Source organism: Nicotiana tabacum, chromosome 19 (assembly GCF_000715075.1).
Source record: "Nicotiana tabacum cultivar K326 chromosome 19, ASM71507v2, whole genome shotgun sequence".
NCBI classification, from domain to species: domain Eukaryota; kingdom Viridiplantae; phylum Streptophyta; class Magnoliopsida; order Solanales; family Solanaceae; genus Nicotiana; species Nicotiana tabacum.
In genome coordinates, this window is record NC_134098.1 from 131,388,683 (window position 1) to 131,413,433 (window position 24,751).

A 24,751-nucleotide genomic window follows, 5' to 3' on the forward strand; every position below is an offset into this window, starting at 1 on the left:
GAGTTGGTTGTACTCATACTATACCCTGCACTTCGTGTGCAGATTCAGATGTTACCGGACATAGCGAGTGTTGATCCTTTCGCGCGGTTGATTTTCAGGAGATTTTGAGGTAGTTGTCGTGTTTCGCAGACCTTGTCTCTCCTTCTCTATCTCTTTGTTTACCGTATTTGGTCTCAGACTATTATAGACCATATTTTCCAGACTTGTATTCATATTAGATGCTAATGTACTCAGTGACACCAGGTTTTGGGGAGTGTTTATATTGTATTAAATATTATATTTTCAACCTTAAAGAGAAGTTTTGGTTTATTGAGATTTTCGGCTTGCCTAGTATCGAGATAGGCGCCATCATGACAAGTTGGGATTTTGGGTCGTGACAAGTTGGTATCAGAGCCTAGGTTACATAGGTCTCACGAGTCATGAGCAGGTTTAGTAGAGTCTTGCGGATCGGTACAGTGACATCTGTACTTATCTTTGAGAGGCTGCATAACCCTTAGAAAAATTTCACATTCTTGTATTCTATCGTGCGAATTTGTTTATTCTCAAAACTAAATTTTGGCTATTCTATTCTCTCACAGATGGTGATGACACGTACTACCGGATCGGACGGTCAACCACCAGTACCACCAGTTAGGGCCGCGAGTGGCTGGGGCTGAGGTAGAGGTTGAAGTGTAGCTCGTACCACAGTTGGAACAGCACCTGCAGTACCACCAGTTATTCCAGCTCAGGAGAAGATTCCAGATATAGTTGAGCTGACAGAATCAGCTCAGGCACCAGCTGTGCCCATTGAGATTGCAGGCATGCAGGAGACTTTGGCCTAGATATTGGCAGCCTGCATTGGTCTTGCTCAGGTGGTTTCGGCTCAGGCCGCACCTACCACTTCTCTGGCTGGGGGAGGTACTCATACCCCCATTGCCCGTACTCCAGACTAGGTAGTACAGGGACTTTAGATACTGAGGCACTACCAGCCCAGCCGGTTGCAGCTGCTCAGGCCCCGGTAGTTCCTGTTACGGCAGATGATGAGCATGAGAAGACTTGAGATATTTGAGAGGCTTCGACCTCCACCATTTAACGGTACTGAGTCAGAGGATGCTCAGGATTTTCTGGATAGGTGTCAACGGATGCTTCGGACAGCGGGTATTCTAGACACTAGTGGGGTCTCATTCACTACTTTTCAGTTTTCTAGGGCTGCACTCAGATGGTAGGAGACTTACAAGAGATGTAGGCCTATTGGCGTTGCACCCCTTACTTGGCATCAGTTCTCTGTGGTCTTTTTAGAGAAGTTCGTACCTCAGTCCTGCAGAGAAGAGCTACGCAGACAGTTTAAGCAGCTTCGCCAGGGTGATATGTCCGTGACGCGGTACGAGATGAGATTTTCTGAGTTGGCTCGTCACGCAGTCTGGTTGGTTCCCACTAATAGGGAGAGGATTAGGAGGTTCATTGATGGCCTCACATATCAGTTGCGGTTACTTATGACTAACGAGAGAGTATCTGATGCTACTTTTGATGAGGTAGTGGACATTGCTCGGCAGATAAAGATGGTTCGTAGCCAGAATATGAGAGAGAGAGAGAGAGAGAGAGAGAGAGAGAGAGAGAGAGAGGATAAGAGGCCTTGTGGTCCAGGTGATTATAGTGGTGTTCCTTTAGGGGGCCAGTTTCACCGTGGTAGGGGTCGTTCTTACAGACACGCTCAGACGGGTCGTCCACCTCATCGTGGTGCGTCAGCTAGCCATGGTTCTTACAGTGCTCACTCAAGTCAGTCCAGCGTAGATTTTTCATCATGCCTCGTCCGTACAGGCTTCTGCAGGTAATTCCTAGGGTTATCAGGAGCAGCAGTTCCATCAGAGGACGGGTTGTTTCGAGTGCGGACAATTTGGTCATTTCAAGAGAGAGTGTCCTAGGATGTTGAGTGGAGTTTCACAGCAGAGTTCTCGACCGACGGCACCAGCATCAACAGTTACACCACCCGCCCTGCCATCTCGGGGTGGGGGCTAGGTAGCTAGGGGAACCCAAGAGTGGGAGGTCGATCATGAGGCGGGCATGATCAATTCTATGCTTTTCCTGCCAGGCCAGATGTTGTTGCCTCAGACACAGTGATCACAGGTATTGTCTCAGAGTGCCACAAGGAGGATTCTATTTTATTTGACCCTGGTTCCACTTAATCATATGTATCATCATATTTTGCTCATTATCTGGATATGCCCTGTGAGTCCTTAGTTTCACCTGTTTGTGTATCTACACCGGTGGGCGATATTATTACTGTGGATCGTGTGTATCGGTCGTGTGTGGTAACTATTGGGGAACTGGATACTAGAGTTGATCTCTTATTACTCAGTATAGTTGATTTCAATGTAATCCCGGGTATGGATTGGTTGTCTCCATGTCATGCTATTCTGGACTGCCACGCAAAAATCGTGACGTTGAAAATGCCGGGGTTGCCAAAAAGGTTGAATGGAGGGGTTCTCTAGATCTTGTTCCTAGCAGGGTAATTTCTTATTTGAAGGCCCAACGTATGGTTGTAAAGGGATGCTTGTCATATTTGGCCTTTGTGAGAGATATTGATGCAGATGCTCTAATTATTGATTCAGTACCAGTCGTGCGAGACTTTCCGGATGTATTTCCTGCAGACCTGCCGGGTATGCCACCCGTAAGGGATATTGATTTCGGTATTGACTTGGTGCAGGGCACTCATCCCATTTCTATTCCTCTGTATCGTATGGCACTAGCTGAGTTAAAAGAATTGAAATAGCAACTTCAGGAACTCCTTGAAAAGGGGGTTATTAGGTCTAGTGTGTCACCTTGGGGAGCACCAATTTTGTTTGTGAAAAAGAAAGATGTTACTATGTGGATGTGCATTGATTATAGGCAGTTGAACAAAGTTACAATCAAGAATAAATATCCATTGCCGTGTATTGATGATTTATTTGACCAGCTTCAGGGAGCGAGGGTGTTCTCCAAAATTGATTTGAGGTCTGGGTATCACCAATTAAAAATTCGGGATTCGGATATTCTAAAGACGACATTCAGGACTCGTTATGGCCACTATGAATTTCTTGTGATGTCTTTTGGGCTAACCAATGCCCCAGCAGCATTTATGCATTTGATGAATAGTGTATTTCAGCCATATCTTGATTTATTTGTCATGGTATTCATTGATGATAGTCTGGTGTACTCACGTGGCCAGGAGGATCATGCACAACACTTGGGTATTGTATTACAGAGGCTGAGAGAGGAGAAACTTTATGCCAAATTCTCTAAGTGTTAGTTCTGGCTTAGTTCGGTGGCATTCTTAGGATATAGTGTCCAGTGAAGGTATTAAGGTGGATCCGAAGAAAATAGAGGCAGTTCAAAATTGGCCCAGACCATCCTCAGTTACTGAGATTCGGAGTTTTCTCGGCTTGGCCGGTTATTGTCGTCGTTTCATGGTGGGTTTCTCGTCTATTGCATCGCCTATGACTAAATTGACCCAGAAAGGTACTCCGTTCAGGTGGTCGGATGAATGTGAAGAAAGCTTTCAGAAGCTCAAGACAACTTTGACTACAACTCCAGTATTGGTGTTGCCTACAGGTTCAGAGTCTTATATTGTGTATTGTGATGCGTCACGTATTAGTCTCGGCGCAGTGCTGATTCAAGACGGTAGGGTGATTGCCTATGCGTCCAGACAGCTAAAGGTACATGAGAAGAATTATCCAGTCCACGATCTTGAGTTAGCAGCTATTGTTCATGCCTTGAAAATTTGGCGGCATTACTTGTACGGTGTCCAGTGTGAGGTGTATACCGATCATCTGAGTCTACAATATTTGTTTAAACAGAAGGATCTTAACTTGCGGTAGCGAAGGTGGTTGGAATTGCTTAAAAATTATGATATCACAATTTTCTATCATCCCGGAAAGTCCAATGTGGTGGCCGATGCCTTGAGTTGTAAGGCAGAGAGTTTGGGCAGTTTCACATACTTACCGGTAGAAGAGAGGCCTTTAGCCGTGGAGGTTCAGGCCTTGGATAATCAGTTTGTTAGATTGGATATTTCCGAGCCGAATAGAGTTTTGGCCTATGTGGTTTCTCAGTCTTCTTTATATGATCGCATTAGAGAGCGCCAGTATGATGATCCACACCTGTTTGTCCTTAAGGACACGGTTCAACACAGTGATACCAAGGAAGTCACTATTAGAGATGACTGTGTATTACGGATGCAGGGGAGGCTATGTGTGCCTAATGTAGATGGTTTGCGTGAGCTGATTCTCCAGGAAGCTCACAGTTCGCGGTACTCTATTCATCCAGGCGCCGCGAAGATGTATAAGGATTTGAGACAGCACTATTGGTGGAGGCGGATGAAGAAAGATATAGTTGGGTTTGTATCTCGGTGTTTAAATTGTCAACAGGTAAAGTAAGAGCACCAGAGACCGGGCGGATTGCTACAGAGACTTGAAATTCCGAAGTGGAAGTGGGAGCATATTACCATGGACTTCGTAGTTGGACTCCCACGGACTTTGAGAAAGTTTGATGTTGTTTGGGTGATAGTAGATCGGTTGACCAAATCTGCGTATTTTATTCCAGTCGGTACTAATTATTCTTCGGAGCGTTTGGCTGGGATTTATATTCGCGAGATTGTTCGCCTACACGGTGTGCTGATGTCCATTATTTCAGATCGGGGTATGCAATTTACCTCTCAGTTTTGGAGGGCAGTGCAACGAGAATTGGGCATACAGGTTCAGTTGAGTACAACATTTCACCCTCAGACGGACGGACAGTCCGCGCGCACTATTAAGATATTAGAGTATATTTTACGCGCTTGTGTCATTGGATTTGGGGGTTCTTGGGATCAATTTCTGCCACTCGCAGAGTTTGCTTACAATAATAGCTACCAGTCAAGCATTCAGATGGCTTTGTACGAAGCTTTATGTGGGAGACGATGTCGGTCTCCGGTGGGTTGGTTTGAGCCTAGTGAGGTTAGACTATTGGGTACTGACTTGGTTCAAGATGCTTTAGAGAAGGTCAAAGTAATTCTGGAACGGCTTCGCACGGCACAGTCTAGACAAAAGAGTTATGCCGACAGGAATGTTCATGATGTTGTTCGCATGGTTGGGGAGAAGGTTCTGCTCAAGATTTCACCCATGAAGGGTGTGTTGAGGTTCGGTAAGAAGGGCAAGTTGAGACCTCGGTATATTAGGCATTTTGAGATACTTAAAAAAATTGGAGAAGTGGCTTATGTACTTGCCTTGCCACTCAGTTTATCAGGTGTTCATCCAGTGTTCCATGTATCCATGCTCTGAAAGTATGTCGGGGATCCATCTCATATTTTAGATTTCAGTACAGTGCAGTTGGACGGTAATTTGACTTATGATGTAGAGCCGGTGGCCATTTTAGACCGGCAGGATCGAAAGTTGAGATCAAAGAACATAGCTTCGGTGAAGATGCAATGGAGAGGCCAGTGTGATGACCCAAAATCTATTCTTTAAATTTAATAAGTAATTCTGTGTTCTAAGATCTCGAAAATCATCATTTATCATTCCTCGACTTACGTGCGTAATCCATATAATTTTTCAGAAAGTTTTCAAGTGAAAAATGGATTAAAATGTGAAATATAGCTTTAAAACTTAACTGAGTTGACTTTGGTCAACATTTTTAGCAAACGGACCTGGATCATTATTTTGATAGTTCTGGTAGCTCCGTATCATGATTTGGGACTTGGATGTATGCCCGAAATTTAATTTGGAGGTTCCTAGCTCAAGTTATGACCATTTAACGGAACTAGCAATTTAAAGGCTAAAGATTTCCAAGTTTGCCCACGGGGTTGACTTTTTGATATCGGAGCAAAAATTCGGACACAATAATCGCAGAAGCGAAGGCAACGCAGGTGCACATTTTTCCTCCGCAGGTGCGAGGCCTCGCCTGGGAGCCCCATTTCGCAGATGCGAGCTCACATGTGCGAACCCAGGCACCGCATGTGCGGAAATGCCTGGGCAGTGTATATATCGAAGAGTCCGATATTATTTTCACATTTTGGTCGTTTTGAGCTCGGTTAAGGCCAAATTTTGGGCGATTTTCACGGGAAACATTGGGGGTAAGTGTTCCTTATCCTATATTGATTATATTTCATGATTCCATACTTGTTTATATCATGAATCCGTGAATTTATGGAAGAAAAATAAAATTTTCTAAAATCTTTCAAAAACTAAAAGTTAAGATTTGAAGGTCCATTTGATATCGGAATTGGACAATTTTTATATGGTTGAACTCGTATCGGAACAGGTGTTCGGATTTCACGAGTTTTTCCGGGATTTGAGACGTGAGTCCCACTGTCAAATATTTTAATAAATTTCGGTTTTTTATCTGGAAAATTTATAAATTCATATGGAATTAATTCCTATGATTAGTATTGAATATATCAAATTGTTTGTGAATAGATTTGAAACTTTTGGAGTAAAATTTAAAAGGAAAAGTTGTAGTTGAATAATTGATTAGAATTTGCAAAGCGAGGTAAGTGTCGTGGTTAACCTTGACTTGAGGGAATAGAACCCTTAAATTATTTGTTATGTGAATTGCATGTGAACGACATATAGGCGAGGTGATGAGTGTCTATACGTCGTCAAATTAATTGTTTGCCTGCTTACTTGAAAAATCATAAATTATTTTAAATTATATAAATTAGTTATTATAATAACTGTTTCTCTCCTATTCTTTGTCAAATATTAATTCTTGAATTCCTGCATTAATTGTTACATGCTATTTGAATTATGTATTTTAATTGTTATTTGACATTTAGCATATTAAATATTAAACTACCTATTTTCTCTATGATTTTCATAATAAATTGTTATTTGTCATTGTTTGGTTCATAAATAAATTATAATTATTGTGTGCCTTGATGCTTAATAATTTCTCATTGGACGTGATATTTATTGGAGTAACTTTTATTACATTTATGAGTTATTTAAAATTATACTGGGGGAACGGGTTGCATGCCGCAACGAAAAGGAAAGTGTGTATATATATATATATATACATATTAGGAGATCGGATTGCACGCCGCAATAGACTTATTTAAAAGTTAATATTGGGGGACGGATTGCACGCTGCAACAAACTTATTTAAAAGTCTATATATATACTTGATTGAAATAAATATGTAATAGAATTGAATGTGAATATATTGTGAGAGCGGGTTGCACGCTGCAACAGAGTTGGTTGAAATAATAATGGATTATGACTGCTGAGTTGGCTTCAATTATTATAAATGAGTTACCTGATTTATTTCTATTATTTGTTGTTGTTATTAATATTGCGTACAGGTTAATGTAAGTGAACCGCCTTAGCCTCGTCACTACTTCGTCGAGGTTAGGCTCGGCACTTACTAGTACATGGAGTCGGTTATACTAATAGTACACTCTGCACTTCTTGTACAGATTTCGAAGTTGGTCCCATCGGCGTACCATAGACTTGCTCGGATTTCAGCTACCAGAGGAGACTTGAGGTATAACTGCATGGCGTCCGCAGTTCTGAAGTCCCCGTCTATTTTACTATAGTTGTGTGCTTATTTCCAGACAACTTTATTTTATTCAGACGTTTATTTGTATTTATTCTAGATGCTCGTGCACTTGTGACACCAATTCTGGGATGGTATTTAGACACCGTTGTTTTTATGGGTTATTTCACTATATTTCAAACTTTGCTTCCGCATTTGTTTCTTTGATTATTAATAATTTAAAGATTGTTTAAAAATTGGTTAATATTATTCTAACGTTGACTTGCCTAGCAAGTAAAATGTTAGGCGCCATCACAGTCCGAAGGTGGGAATTTCGGGTCGTGACAGTTGGTATCAGAGCACTAGGTTACATAGGTCTCACGAGTCACGAGCAAGCTTAGTAGAGTCTGAAGGATCAGTACGGAGACGTCTGTACTTATCTCTCAGAGGCTATGAAGTCTAGGAACAATATCACTTCTTTCTTATTCTATCATGTGATTTTATTCTATCATTGATGGTTGAACCATTCTACTCTTATTCTCTCGCAGATGGTGAGAGCACATAACACCTCTACCGATGGACAAGGACCAGAACCCCCGATGGAAACTATGTCCAGGGGTAGAGGTCGAGGCCGAGGTCGTGCTAGAGGCCGAGGCAGAGGCCGAGGTAGAGCTCAGTTTGGAGCCCGAGCAGCTGCACCTGTTGTAGAACCTCAGGTGGACCTTCAGGAGGAGGTTCCAGTTCAGAATGTACCAGCTAAACCAGTTCAGGTCCTGGAAGGATTCATAGCCACCCAGTACTTTAGGATGCTCTAGTCCGTTTGGTAAGTCTTATGGAGGGAGTGGCCCAGAATGGTACATTTCTAGTGGCACCAGCCGTCTCACAGGATAGTGGAGGAGCACAAACTCCCACTACTCCCGCTCCGGAGCAGATGGCTCCCCAGAATCATGCTCCAGTAGCCCCGCCAGTTGGGATAGTTCAGCCAATTATTGCGACACAGATCAGTGATAGGACCGCCATGTCTTTTGAGGCCTTATTGAGACTGGATAAGTTTACCAAGCTCTTTCCAGTTCACTTCAGTGGTACACCTTCTGAGGACCCACAGGATTATCTTGAACGCTCCCACGGGGTGCTGCGGAACATCGGTATAGTTGAGACCAATGGGGTTGATTTTGCTGTATTTCAGATGACGTATTCCGCCAAGAGGTGGTGGAGAGATTATACATTGACCTGACCAGTCGGATCACCTGCTCTTACCTAGGAGCAGTTCTCTCAGCTATTTCTGGAGAAGTTCCTCCCTATCACACTGAGAGAGGAATTCTGCAACCAATTTGAGCATATACAGTAGGGTAGTATAACTGTTACTCAGTATGAGTCCCGTTTTTGGATTTGGCCTGTCATGCTCTCCTTTTACTACCTATGGAGGTAGAGAGAGTGAGGAGGTTTATTGGGGGACTCACTCACCCTATCAGACTTTAGATGGCCAAGGAGACTGGAAGTGAGATTTCTTTTCAGGCGGCTACTAATGTCGCAAGGATGATCGAGATGGTTCTTGCACAGGAGAGAGGGCAGAGGTCCGATAAAAGGCCTCGTCAGTTTGGTAGTTTCAGTGGTGCCTCGTCTGGAGGCAGAGGTAATTTTGGTAGGGGTCATCCTCCCAGGCCGTTTCATTCAGCACTTCATGTATCTCCCGGTGCTTCAGGGAGTCACGGTCCTGTTATGCCTTACTCTGGGAAGCCAGTATTCAGTGCACATTTAGCTTCTATCAATGCATCACCACTCCAGAGTTACTACAGCAGTTATCCGGCCCATTTGGGTCAGCTTCAGCAGCCACGGCATCAGGATGGGTGTTATGAGTGTGGGAACATTGGTCACATCATGAGGTATTGCCCTAGATTGGCGAGTAACAGATCTCGACAAGATTCGCGTGCCATCATATCGGCATGATTGCTTCACCGCCTGCTCAGCCAGCTAGAGGTAGGGGTAAGGTGGAGGTCAGGCCATTAGAGGTGGAGGTCAGGCCATTAGAGGTGGAGGCAAGCCAGTTAGAGGCCGTCCCAGGGACGCAGTTCAGAGTGGTGGGGCCTACCCTCGATTTTATGCTTTTCCAGCTAGGCCTGAGGCCGAGTCATCTGATGTTGTGATCACAGGTATTATTCCAGTTTTCCATAGAGGTGCTTCAGTTCTATTTGATCCATGATCTACTTATTCCTATGTGTCCTCCTATTTTGCTTCATATTTGGTTGTTCCTTGTGATTCTCTGAGTGCTTCTGTGTGTATCTACACCGGTGGGAGACTCTGTTGTAGTAGATCATGTCTATCGTTCGTGTGTGGTTACTATTAGTAATCTTGAGACTAGTGTGGATCTTCTACTTCTTGATATGGTAGATTTTGATGTCATCTTGGGTATGGATTGGATGTCCCCTTATTATACTATATTGGATTGTCATGCCAAGACAGTGACACTAGCTATGCCGGGGTTACCTCGGTTAGAGTGGAAAGGAACTCTTGGTCATTCTGCCAGCAGGGTTATTTCTTATATGAAAGCTCGGCTTATGGTAGAGAAAGGGTGTCTAGCCTATTTGGCTTATATTCGCGATCCCAGTGCGGATGCTCCTTCTATGGACTCAGTACCAGTTGTTCATGAATTTCCAGAAGTATTTCCTGCAGATTTGCCGGGGATGCCACCCGACAGAGATATTGACTTCTGTATTGATTTGGCTCCGGGCACTCAGCCCGTTTCTATTCCACTATACCGTATGGCCCTGCCATAGTTGAAAGAATTGAAAGAGCAGTTACAAGACTGGCTTGATCAGGGATTTATTAGACCCAGTGTCTCGCCCTGGGGTGCACCAGTATTATTTGTAAAGAAGAAAGATGGCTTTATGCGGATATGTATAGATTATCGACAGTTGAACAAATCCACTATCAAAAACAAATATCCACTGCCAAGAATTGATGACTTATTTGATCAACTTCAGGGTGCCAAGGTATTTTCGAAGATCGATTTGAGGTCTGGTTACCATCAGTTGAATATTAGGGCATATGATATCCCTAAAACAGCTTTTCGAACTCGGTATGGGGATTACGAATTCCTAGTGATGTCATTTGGGTTGACAAATGTCCCAGCAACATTTATGGATTTGATGAATCGGGTGTACAAGCCTTATTTGGATTCTTTTATGGTTATATTCATTAATGATATCTTGATTTACTCCAGCAATCGAGAGGAACATGAGCAGCATCTTCGAAGTGTGCTTCACACCTTGAAGAATAATCAGTTATATGCAAAATTTTCAAAATGTGAGTTTTGGTTAGACTTAGTTGCCTTTTTGGGGCATGTTGTATCGGCAGAAGGCATAAAGATGGATCCTAAGAAGATTGAGGTTGTGCAGAATTGGCCTAGACCTACTTCAGTTACAGAGATCCAGAGTTTCCTGGGTTTAGCAGGTTATTATCGTCTGTTTGTGGAAGGGTTTTCATCTATAGCAAGCCCATTGACCAGATTGACCCAGAAAGGTGTCCCATTCAGATGGTCGGACGAGTGTGAGTTGAGCTTTCAGAAGCTCAAGACCGCTTTGACTACGGCACCTGTTGGTATTACCCACAGGTTCAGGATCGTATACGGTATATTGTGATGCATCTCACATTGGGCTTAGTGCAGTATTAATGCAAGATGGCAAGGTAATTGCATATGTGTCGCCGAAGTTGAAAGTTCACGAGAAGAATTATCATGTTCATGACTTAGAATTGGCAGCCATTGTTCATGCGCTGAAGATTTGGAGGCATTACCTCTACGGTGTCTCGTGTGAGGTATTTACTGATCATCACAACCTTCAGTATCTGTTCAAACAAAAAGATCTTAATTCGAGGTAGAGAAGATGGTTGGAGTTGTTGAAAGACTATGATATCACCATTTTGTATCACCCCGGAAAGGCCAATGTGGTGGCCGATGCTTTGAGTAGAAAGGTTATGAGTATGGGTAGTCTTGCGTATATTCCAGTTGGTGAGAAGCCATTAGCTGCAAATGTTCAGACTTTGGCTAATCAGTTCGTGAGGTTAGATATTTCAGAACCCAGTCGGGTTCTAGCTTGCACAGTTGCTCAGCCTTCTTTATATGAGCGCATCAGAGAGAGGCAGTATGATGATCCTCATTTACTTGTCCTTAAGGACACGATGCGGCACGGTAATGCCAAACAGGTTGTTGTGGGGGAAGATAGGGTTCTGCGAATGCAGGGTCGTATTTGTATGCCTAATATGGATGGGTTTCGTGAATTAATTCTAGAAGAAGCACACAGTTTCAGCTATTCTATTCATCCAGGTACCGCCAAAATGTATCAAGATTTGCGGCAACATTATTGGTGGAGGAGAATGAAAAAGGATATAGTTGCATATGTAGCTCGGTGTCTGAATTGTCAACAAGTGAAGTACGAGCATCAGAGACCTGGTGGTTTATTTCAGAAGTTAGAAATTCCTGAGAGGAAGTGAGAGCGTATCACTATGGATTTTGTTGCTGGCTCCCACGGACTCAGAGAAAATTTAACGTAGTTTGGGTCATTGTGGATAGGTTGACCAAGTCAGCACATTTCATTCCAGTGGCAGTTACCTATTCTTCAATGAGGTTAGCTGAAATTTACATTCGTGAGATTGTCCGCCTTCACAGTGTGCCCGTGTCTATTATATCAGATCGAGGTATGCAGTTTACCTCACATTTCTAGAGTGTTGTACAGCGTGAGTTAGGCACGCGAGTGGAGTTGAGTACAACATTATATCCACAGACAGACGGACAGTCAGAGCGCACTATTCAGATATTGGAAGATATGCTTTTTGCTTGTGTTATAGACTTTGGAGGATTTTGGGATCATTTCTTGCCACTTGCGGAGTTTGCTTATAATAATAGCTATCAGTCGATCATTCAGATGGCTCCATATGAGGCAATATACAGAAGGCGATGTCGATCGCCAGTTGGTTAGTTTGAACCGGAAGAGGCTCGGTTGTTGGGTACCGATTTGGTACAGGATGCCTTGGATAAGGTCAAGATTATTCAGGATCTACTTCGCACAGCTCAGTCTAGGAAAAAGAGTTATGCCAACCGTAAAGTTCGTGATATTGCATTCATGGTTGGAAAAAGAATATTGCTCCGGGTTTCACCTATGAAAGGTGTAATGAGGTTCGGAAAGAAGGGCAAGTTGAGCCCTAGGTATATCGGACCCTTTGAAATTCTTGAAATGGTGGGTGAAGTAGCGTACAGGCTTGCATTACCACCTAGTTTATCAACGGTTCATACGGTATTCCATGTGTCTATGCTTCAGAAATATCATGATGATACGTCCCATGTGTTAGATTTCAGCTCAGTCCAATTGGACAAAAATTTGACTTACGAGGAGGAGTCGGTGGCTATTCTAGCTCGACAGGTCCGACAGTTGAGGTCTAAGAGTTATCCTTCAGTTCGGGTGCAATGGAGAGGTCAGCCGGTAGAGGCATCTACCTGGGAGTTCGAGTCGGACATGCATAGTAAATATCCAAACCTTTTCTCCAGCTCAGGTACTTTTTTTCTAACTCCGTTCGAGGACGAACGTTTGTTTTAGAAGTGGAGAATGTGATGACCCAAAATATCATCTTTAAATTTAATAAGTAATTATGTATTCTAAGATATCGAAAATCACTGTTTATCATTCCTCGACTTGCGTGCACAATCCGTATAATTTTCTGAAAAGTTTTCATGTGAAAAATGAATTAAAATGTGAAATATAGCTTTAAAACTCAATTGAGTTGACTTTGGTCAACATTTTTAGCAAACGGACCCGGATCAGTGTTTTGATAGTTTCGGTAGCTCCGTATCGTAATTTGGGACTTGGGCATATGCCCGGAATTTAATTTGGAGATTCTTAGCTCAAGTTATGACCATTTAACGGAACTAGCAATTTAAAGGCTAAAGATTTCTAAGTTTGACCAGGGGGTTGACTTTTTGATATCGGAGCCGGAATCCGATTCTAGAAATTTGAACAGCTCCGTTATGTCATTTATGACTTGTGTGCCAAATTTGAAGTCATTCCGGATTCATTTAATATGTTTTGGCACGAGATTTGCAAATTGAAAAATTTAAAACTCAAAGTTTGAATCGGGGTGTGAATTGTAATTTCAGCGTTGTTAGACGTGATACGAGACCCCGAGTAAGTCCGTATTATGTTATTGGACTTGTTGGTATATTTGTACGGGGTCCCGAGTACCCCGAGTGTGATACAAAATCGGTTCAAGAATTAGACTTAAGAAAAATCTGAAATTTTCCTTCTGATGTAATTGCACCTACGGATTTTTTCCGCAGGTACAAGCTCGCAGAAGCGAGCCTTCGATCGCAGATGCGCCCGGGCGTGGCTGGGCAAAAGTTCCCAGGTGTGGAAACCTGTACGCACCCGCGCGTCCGCAGAAGCGGACACAATAATCGCAGAAGCGAAGGCAGCACAGGTGCACATTTTTCCTCCGCATGTGCGAGGCCTCGCCTGGCAGCCCCATTTCGCAGATGCGAGCTCGTATGTGCGAGCCCAGGTACCGCAGGTGCGGAAATGCCTGGGCAGTGTATATATCGAAGAGTCCGATATTATTTTCACATTTTGGTCATTTTGAGCTCGGTTAAGGCCAAATTTTGGGCGATTTTTACGGGAAATATTAGGGTAAGTGTTCCTTATCCTATATTGATTATATTTCATGATTCCATACTTGTTTATGTCATGAATCCGTGAATTTATGGAAGAAAAACAGATTTTTCTAAAATCTTCCAAAAACGAAAAGTTAAGATTTGAAGGTCCATTTGATATCGGAATTGGACAATTTTTATATGGTTGAACTCGTATCGGAACGGATGTTCGCATTTTATGAGTTTTTCCAGGATTTGAGATGTGGGTCCCATTGTCGAATATTTTAATGAATTTTAGATTTTTATCCGGAATATTTATAAATTTATATGGAATTAATTCATATGATTAGTATTGAATATATCGAATTGTTTGTGAATAGATTTGAAGCTTTCAGAGACAAATTTAATAGGAAAAATTGTGGTAGAATAATTGATTAGAATTTGCAAAGCGAGGTAAGTGTCGTGGTTAACCTTGACTTGAGGGTATAGAACCCTTAAATTATTTGTTATGTGAATTGCATGTGAACGACGTATAGGCAAGGTGACGAGTGTCTATACGTCGTCAAATTAATTGTTTGCCTGCTTACTTAAAAAATTATAAATTATTTTAAATCATAAATTAATTATTATAATAATTGCTTCTCTCCTATTCTTTGTCAAATATTAATTCTTGAATTCCTACATTAATTGTTACATGCTATTTGAATTATGTGTTTTTATTGTTATTTGACATTTAGCATATTAAATATTAAACTACCTATTTTCTCTATGATTTTCATAATAAATTGTTATTTGTCATTGTTTGGTTCATAAATAAATTATAATTATTGTGTGCCTTGATGCTTAATAATTTCTCATTGGACGTGATATTTATTAGAGTAACTTTTATTACATTTATGAGTTATTTAAAATTATACTGGGGGAACGGGTTGCACGCCGCAACAGAATTTGAAAGTGTGTGTGTATATATATATATATATATATATATATATATATATTAGGAGATCGGATTGCACGCCGCAATAGACTTATTTAAAAGTTAATATTGGGGGATCGGATTGCACGCTGCAACAAACTTATTTAAAAGTCTATATATATACTTGATTGAAATAAATATGTAACAGAATTGAATGTAAATATATTGTGAGAGCGGGTTGCACGCTGCAACAGAGTTGGTTGAAATAATAATGGATTATGACTGCTGAGTTGGCTTCAATTATTATAAATGAGTTACATGATTTATTTCTATTATTTGTTGTTGTTATTAATATTGCGTACAAGTTAATGTAAGTGAACCACCTTAGCCTCGTCACTACTTCATCGAGGTTAGGCTCGGCACTTACGAGTACATGGAGTCGGTTGTACTGATACTACACTCTGCACTTCTTGTGCAGATTTCGGAGTTGGTCCCAGCGGCGTACCATAGACTTGCTCGGATTTCACCTACCAGAGGAGACTTGAGGTATAACTGCATGGCGTCCACAGTTCTGATATCCCTGTCTATTTTACTATAGCTGTGTGTTTATTTCCAGACAACTTTATTTTATTCAGACCTTTATTTGTATTTATTCTAGAAGCCCGTGCACTTGTGACACCAATTCTGGGATGGTATTTAGACACCGTTGTTTTTATGGGTTATTTCACTATATTTCAAACTTTGCTTCCGCATTTGTTTCTTTGATTATTAATAATTTAAAGATTGTTTAAAAATTGGTTAAAATTATTCTAACGTTGGCTTGCCCAGCAAGTGAAATGTTAGGCGCCATCACGGTCCGAAGGTGGGAATTTCGGGTCGTGACAGCCATCCAGTCGGAAAAGCTACTTGGGAGATTGAGCAGGAGATGCGGAGCAAATATACACACTTATTTGAGACTCCAGGTATTGTTCTAAACCCGTTCGAGGACGAACGTTTATTTAAGAGGGGAAAAATGTAACGACCCGGCCGATCGTTTTGAGTGTTATAACCATGTTTCCCCATTTACTGCTCAATTTATGCTATACAGTTATTTTATGACTTACCGAGTTAGTTGGTTCGGGTCCAGAAGGAATTCGAAATGAAATGAGACACTTAGTCTCATAATTGAAAATTTAAGTTAGGAAAATGGACCGGATAGGGACCTATGTGTAAACGACCTCATATTTGAGTTTTGATAATTCCAATAGCTCTGTATGGTGATTTTGGGCTTAGGAGAGTGTCCGAAATATTATTTGGAGGTCCGTAGTGGAATTAGGCTTGAAATGTCGAAAGTTGAATTTTTGGGAAGTTTGACCGGGGGGTTGACTTTTTGATATCGGGGTCGAAATACGATTCTGAAAATTTGAGTACCTCCGTTATGTCATTTATGACCAGTGTGCAAAATTTGTGGTCAATCGGACGTGATTTGATAGGTTCCGGAGTCATTTGTAGAAATTAGAAATTTTAAAGTTCATTAGGCTTGAATCTATGTGTGATTCGTGTTTTAGTGTTGTTGAATGTGATTTGAAGGCTCGACTAAGTTCGTATGATGTTTTAGGACTTGTTGGTATATTTGGTTGAGGTCCCGGGGGGCCTCAGGTGAGTTTCGGATGTTTAACGGATCAAATTCGGACTTAGAAGAAATAGCTGAAGTTTCTGCCCTCTGTTGCAATCGCACCTGCGGAAATTCTATTGCAGGTGCGAGCTCGCAGAAGCGAGCCTGGCAAGCGCAGATGCGCAAATGGACTATGGGGCAGTGGTCGCAGGTGCGAGGGAAATTCCGCACCTGCGTGAGCGCAGATGGGGAGGGACGCGTGCAGAAGCGGCCTGCGCAGGAGGGCAAATAGGCGCGCAGATGTGAGACTTTTTCCGCACATGCGGTAGGCGCAGAAACGGCCAAGTTGCCATAGATGCGAAAATCCCTGGATAGTACAAAAACAGAGGGGTTCCGAGCCTTTACCATTTTGGGACATTTCAAGCTCGGGTTGGGTGATTTTGCGCAAGGTTTTCACGGGAAAACTTGAGGTAAGTCCCTTGTGATTATTTCAACTCCATAATATTGAATTATCACCGAATAATCCGACAAGATTACATGTTTTTGAGGTGTAAATCGGGGGTTGGAACTTAGGGATTTGAAAATAAGATTTGAAGCTTTGAGGGTCGAGTTGGGGTCGGATTTTGGTAAAATTTGTATGGTTAGACTCGTGGTTGAATAGGCTTTTGGACTTTGTAACTTTTGTCGGGTTCCGAGACGTGGGCCCCACGAGCGATTTTTGAGCTAAATTTCAGATTTTTATGAAAAATTAGTATTTTCTTATGGAATTAATTCCAATAAATTTTATTGTCTGAAACGAATTATTTGTGACTAGATTCGAGGCATTCGGAGGCCGATTTGCGAGGCAAAGGCATAGCAGAGTAAAGAATTTCACGCTTTGAGGTAAGTAACAGTTTTAAATCTGGTCCTGAGGGTTGAAACCCCAGATTTTGGTATCATGCGATTATTTTGGAGGTGACACACATGCTAGGTGATGGGCGTGTGAGCGTGTACTGAGAGGATTGTGACTTGGTCCGTCCCGGGAAACTGTAAAGTTGAATAATTTGTTGTTAGCTATATGCTCTCTATGTGTTGATAAAATTTGACTGTAAATCATGTTAGAAATCATGCTTAGGCTATGTGATAGTACTGTTGGGACCCACAGAGGTCGCGTACTTATTGAATTGCCTGCTAAATGCTATATGTACTCAGTCCCAGTTCTTACTTGCATATTGTATCTCAGTCTCTGTTATTATTATTGATACATCATATCATTGTTGTTTGGGCTGATTTCATGATTATTGAGATCCTCAGAGACTGGAGAGATTTATGACTGAGTGAGGTCGAGGGCTTGATTGTGAGATATTGATACTATAGCATATGAGTTATCCGTGCAGCACGTGAGTTGGTCCTGCAGATCATTATATTATACTATAGCACGTGAGTTGGCCGTGCGAATCCTTATATTATACTATAGCATGTGAGTTGGCCGTGCAGCACGTTAGTTGGCCATTATTTCACATGAGTTGGCCGTGTAGCACGTGAGTTGGCCGTGCGGATTCAGATATTTATATTATGGCACGTGAGTTATCCGTGCAGCACGTGAGTTGTCCGTGCATCACGTGAGTTGTCCGTGCAACACGTGAGTTATCCGTGAAGATTATAGCGCTTGGGCTGTAGGAGCCCTTTCGGAGTTTGTACACCCCCAGTGAGCGTGGGTACCCATTGAGAGTGAGTGATGAGGGCTGGGAGCCCAGGGAGTGATGAGGGCTGGGAGCCCAGTGAGTGATTGTTGTCCTAAGAGGTTGTACTTGATTTCCATTTGTTGTTGCACTTAGTTGCTATCTGTCATTGTTGTGAAATCTCTGAAAGATTGTTGATATACGGATTACATGAACAGGAACTGTATAAAAATTGATTTGACATTAAACTGCCAGATTTGATAGCATGTCTATTCTTTGCTGGAATTACTCGAAATGAACCATAACTGTGTAGCTTGTTACTATCTTCAGTTCCTTATTTATTATTGTTACTTGCTGAGTTGGTTGTACTCATACTACACCCCGCACTTCGTGTGCGAATCCAGGTGTTCTCGGACATAGCGGGTGTTGATCTTTTCGCGCGGTTGATTTTCAGGAGATTTTGAGGTAGTTGTCGTGTTCCGCAGACCTTGTCTCTCCTTCTCTATCTCTTTGTTTACCGCATTTGGTCTCAGACTATTATAGACTATATTTTCCAGACTTGTATTCATATTAGATGCTCATATACTTAGTGACACCAGGTTTTGGGGAGTGTTTGTATTGTATTTATATATTATATTTTCAAACTTAAAGAGAAGTTTTGGTTTATTGAGATTTTTGACTTGCCTAGTATCGAGATAGGCGTCATCACGACAGGTTGGGATTTTGGGTCGTGACACAACCCCCCGGTCAAACTTTTCGAAAATTTGACTTTCGCCATTTCAAGCCTAATTCCACTGCGGACCTCCAAAAATTTTCCGGACACGCTCCTAAGTCCAAAATCACCATACAGAGCTATTGGAATTATCAAAATTCAGATTCGAGGTTGTTTACACATAAGTCCACATCCGGTCAACTTTTCTAACTTAAATTTCCAACATGAAATTCATTCTTCCAAGCTAACTCTGAAATACCTTAAAACCAAAATCGACAATTCACACAAGTCATAATACCTCGTAGGAAGTTATTCAAGACTTCAAATAGTTGAAAGGAGTATAAATGCTCAAAACGACCGATAGGGTTATTACAGATGACTATTTTAAAAGGGTAAAAAAGACGAACAACATTTCGTTAAGGGCATTTGTACTTTTAATAGTATACTGTTGTATAACCCGATAATCAACTATATTTTTAAAATTCTTTCTCAAATTTTATAGAAATAATTGTTTGAATAGAATACCAAGACCAAAATTATATAGCTTGAGTTTTATACCCTAGTAATGAACATAGTGTTGTATACCCAGATAATCAATTATATTTTTTCATAAAAATTCTTTCTCAAATTATATAGAAATAATTGTTTCAATAGAATACCAAGACCAAAATTATATAGCTTGAGTTTTATACCCTTTTGTTGATATGCAGTTTTTCATTGTGTTAATATCGTTATCTTTTGCATCCTAAACCTAAACCTAAATAGTGATGAAAGTGATAAAAAAATTATTAACCAAAAAAAGAAAACCAACTCTAAAAGTGGTATAAAGTAGTCGAAATTTTCCTACTATAAGTTGAGAGTTCTTGAATTTTAATGCTTTTAAATTTAAATCGAGTTAAAAATAAGGACTTCTAAAATTAAAAGGAATTGAAAAATCAAAGACTAAAAAGTAAGAAAATAATTAAATTATTAATCCTAAATCTTAGAGAACTAATAAAATAAATATTTTTAAATATATGAAAACTAATTAAATGACTATTTTGTCTACTGTGAACTCTATTTTTAAAGGGTAAAAAAGGAAAACAACATTTCACTAAGGGTTTTCGTGCTTTTAATATAGTATAAATAGATGCTTCTAGAAAATAATATATAATATCAAATACATTATTTATATACTCTATAAATATTTATTAATACATTATTACTATTATTACTTTTAGTAAAAAAAATAACATTTATTCATGTATCATATATACAGATACTATTTTTAAGAGCTATTTCAATCCTAGTTTTATTATTATTGATATTTAATATTTTGAAGTCAATAAATTACAAAATTATTAAAATTCTTAGTTGGATGTTTTCTAATGCTATACGAATTGTACAAACATTAAAATAAATAAGTTAATGAAACAAAAGCTGAAAATAAGAACAAAATTCCGTCGTTGACATACATGAGATCTTTCACATGTTTCCTTTCAATTTTTCTTTTTCCTTTTTCTTAATATTTTTTCTCTTTAATTTAATACTCCTAAATTTGAATGGAGTTAAAAGAAAAAACTTTATTAAGAAAACTGTCACGACTCAAAAATCTCACCGCAGACGTCGTGATGGCACTTAGTCTCTAAGACTAGGTAAGCCGGTTATAATTACATTTCAAGCTTTTTAAAAAATAATATAAATTAATTCAAGTGTCGAAACCAAAAGCGGAAACAAATATAACAACCTCCCAAGACTGGTAATACTGAGTCACGAACACTAGCTGAATACATAGAATGATATCAAGGATCGAATACTCAATATTGTTTGATTAAGAATTAACAGTACAGTAAATTGAAAAGACTCGAAGGGACTGCGACAACCAAACAGCTCTACCTTGAATCCTTACGATCCCGCTTTAACTTTGTCCAAGTCCGATATCTCTAATACCTGGCTCTGTACAAAAATATGCAGAAGTATAGTATGAGTACACCACAGTCGGTACCCAGTAAGTATCAAGACTAACCTCAGTGGAGTAGAGACGAGGTACAGTCAAGACACTCACTAGTCTAATAACTTGTGCAATATGATATACAAAATGATCTGAAACAAATAACAATAAGGGCAACATATTTCAACCAGTGATATGCACAACAGGACAACAAGAACACCATTAATATCGCTCAACAAATAATAAATACAAGTACACCTAATTAAATCAAGTCCTCCAAATAAATGTCTTTCACATATAATTCTTCCAAATAACTCTCTTTCACATATAATTTCCTCAAATAAATATCTTTCAAATATAATTCTTTCACTAAATCTCTTTCAAATATAATTCTTTCATATAATACTTTTTGAATAAAAATCCTTCCAAATAAATATTTTGAATATAATTCTTTCAATTAAAAGTCACCATATGACACCTCATTTCAAAAATCATAAAGTACGTGTCTCAACCCAATTTCATATTCCACGGCACCTCGTTCCAATATCTCTACCACAACCGCACGGACAACACACGTGCCAAATATCATTATTATTTAACCACAACACCTCGTGCCCACATTTTATATCACAACTGCACGAACAATTCACGTGCCAATATCCTCATTATTTACTCACGGCACCTCATGCCCACATTTTATTTTATAATCTGCCTGGCAATAGTCACAGGCTCCCAATTTCAACATAAATCATATTGTTATCAATTTACCAACAACAAGACAAATTGCACAAGGTATAAAAATAAACACAAGAAAAATCACAACATCACATGAAAATCACCAACACAATAACTCCACATCATCAAATATCATCACTGACAATAGCCACCCTTATCTCTCCTATAACCACCTTTATCACTCCTATAATAGCCTTCATTATCCCTCCGCCCTGACAATATCAATAGCCACCCTTATCGCTCCTATAGCCACCCTTATCTCTCTTATATCCACCCTTATCACTCCATCCAGACAATATTCCAACAAACACAACAACAATGAAATGTCACCCTTATACCCACATAATATCAACAGTGAAATTTCACCCTTATATTCTCAAAATAATAACTCAATTAACACAATAATTTACACGGCAACATAACAAAATCAATTCATATCACAAGCCAATGGCCACGACCAATTCCAAGTATATAACAAAATCAATTAATTCACAACAAATAGCCCAAGGCTCCACACAATGTATAGAAAACCTCAAAAAATAATCAACAAAGATAGAAAATAATCAGCATAGGGCAACGCCTTCATTAATCCAAATTTAAATAATTATATTAACACTTCTTCTTAAACTTGCTTAATTAATTATTTGCAGAGGGAAAATCCATAATGAAATTAAATTCCAAGATTTATCAAACCAACAAACTCACGGAATTATATAAATAATCAAGTAACAATCACATCAAATTGTCATATAACAACAAATTCAACAACAAGGATTTAGGCATGACAAATAAATAATTAAATATATGCCAACAATTATCCAATTTACTACACAATATGCCCAAAACTTTAACTCAATAAATTTTGTACATATAAGCCTGAGTACGTACTCGTCACCTTGCGTACACGGCTTTTTACATTTCACAAATGGCACATAAGACTCGATGCTTAAGGGGTAATTCCCCCACTCGAGTTTAGGTAAGACACTTACCTTTTTGAAGTAATGCCGATATTTTAAAATCGCCTTCTTGCTTGAATTGACCTCCGGATAGCTCAAATCTATCCAATTCAATTGTATAACTTTGTTAAAATTTATCGAAAATAATTCCGGATAATAAAACGTCGACTTAAAAATTTATTCTAAAAAGTCAACAAAAGTCAACGCAGGGCTCGCCTCACGGAACCTGACGGAAGTTTTACTAAATTCGAACACCCATTCTGATACGAGTTCAACCATACCAATTTTATCGAATTCCAATAACAACTCGACCTCCAAATCTTAAATTTTCGTTTTTGGAAGATTTTGCAAAAAACTTGATTTCCTCCATTTAAATCTGAATTAAACGATGAATATAACCAAAGATTCATGAAATTTAATCACTTTAGGATATAGAACACTTACTTGAGTTGAAATCGTGCAGAAATACTCAAAATCGCCCAAGAACCGAGCTCCAAAATTCCAAAACGAAATGGCAAAGTGACTAATTTTTGGTCCTTATATTTCTACCCAGTTCCGCTTCTGCGAGCACTGTTCACGCTTCTGCGGCCACTGTTCATGCTTCTGCGCTGCCTCCGCTTTTGCGAGTACTGTTCATGCTTCTGCGGGTACTGTTCACGCTTCTGCGATCATTGTTTACGCTTATGCGATCACTGTTCATGCTGCTGCCGAGAAATTCCAGCAGCTTTTTTTCAAGTCCGAATTGATTCGTTAACCTTCCGAAATTCACCTGAGGCCCTCAGGACTTTAACTAAATATACCAACATGTCCCAAAATACAATACGAACTTAGTCGAGACTTTAAACCACGTCAAACAACGCCAAAACGAATCGCGCATCGAATCGAATTATGAGTTTTCAACTCTTCCAACTCTTCCAACTTCTATATTTTGCGCCGAAACGTATCAAATCAATTCGGAATGACTTCAAATTTTGCAGACAAGTCATAAATGACGAAATAGAGCTATTCAAATTTTCGGAATCGAAATCCGACCTCGTTATCAAAAATTCAACCTTCGGTCGGACTTTTCAAAAATCTTCCATTTTCCAACTTTTGCCAAAATACGTCGAATTGTCCTACGGACTTCCAAATCCAAATCCGAAAATACGTCCAAGTCCGAAATCACCATACGAAACTATTGACATTATAAAAATTTCATTCCGGGTCGTTTGCTCAAAAGTCAATTCTCCGGTCAACTCTTTCCATTTAAGCTTCTAAATAGGAATTGTTCTTTCAATTTAATTCTAAATCTTCCGAAAATCAAACTCGACCACACCCGCGGGTCATAATACATATTAGAAAATTGCTCGAGATCTTAAGTCACTGAACGAGGTATAAATTCTTAAATCGACAAGTCGGGTCGTTACAAAAACAAACCCTTAAAAAGTGGACGAAACTTTCCTAATTTGGATTGAAAAGTGCAGAAATTCTAGAATTAAAAAATTAAACTCCTAAATATAAGGAAAATAATTAAATGACTACTCCTAGATATTATAGAAATAAGTAAATAAATACTCCTACATATTCGAAAAATATTTAAATGACTATTCCTAAATATTAGAAAAATAATCTAATGACTATTTTATCCAATGTGAACTATATTTTAAAAGGCTAAAAAAGACGAACGACATTATTAAATTTCAATGAAATTCGACCCAATCTTTTATTAATAGGGTTGAGTCGAATACAAAAAAAAATTGTATATATTTTGAAAAAGTTATTTTCATTAATCTCATATTAATCTAAATTTGATAAATAATTCGTTTCTATTTGAAAATCAAAGGCACAAGAATTTTTATTCCTTTTCTTTATACAATATTTTTTATTGTAAATTAATCACTCTTTACCATATGCTTTATGATATTAGAGATGTTGGTGAATTCGGGGCAATTATAATTTAAGGAACTTAATAGAATTTTTCTAAACTATATAATAAGTGAAGCTTTGAGTAGGACGAAGAGTAATACTGTAAATACAAATTTCTTTATGGGTAAATTGGTAATTCGTTCTGTGTTCACTCCCTTAATCGGTACCAGTCATTGACCCAAAACATGACATTACCCAAAACATGACATTACCCAAAACATGACATTACCCAAACACATATCAAATA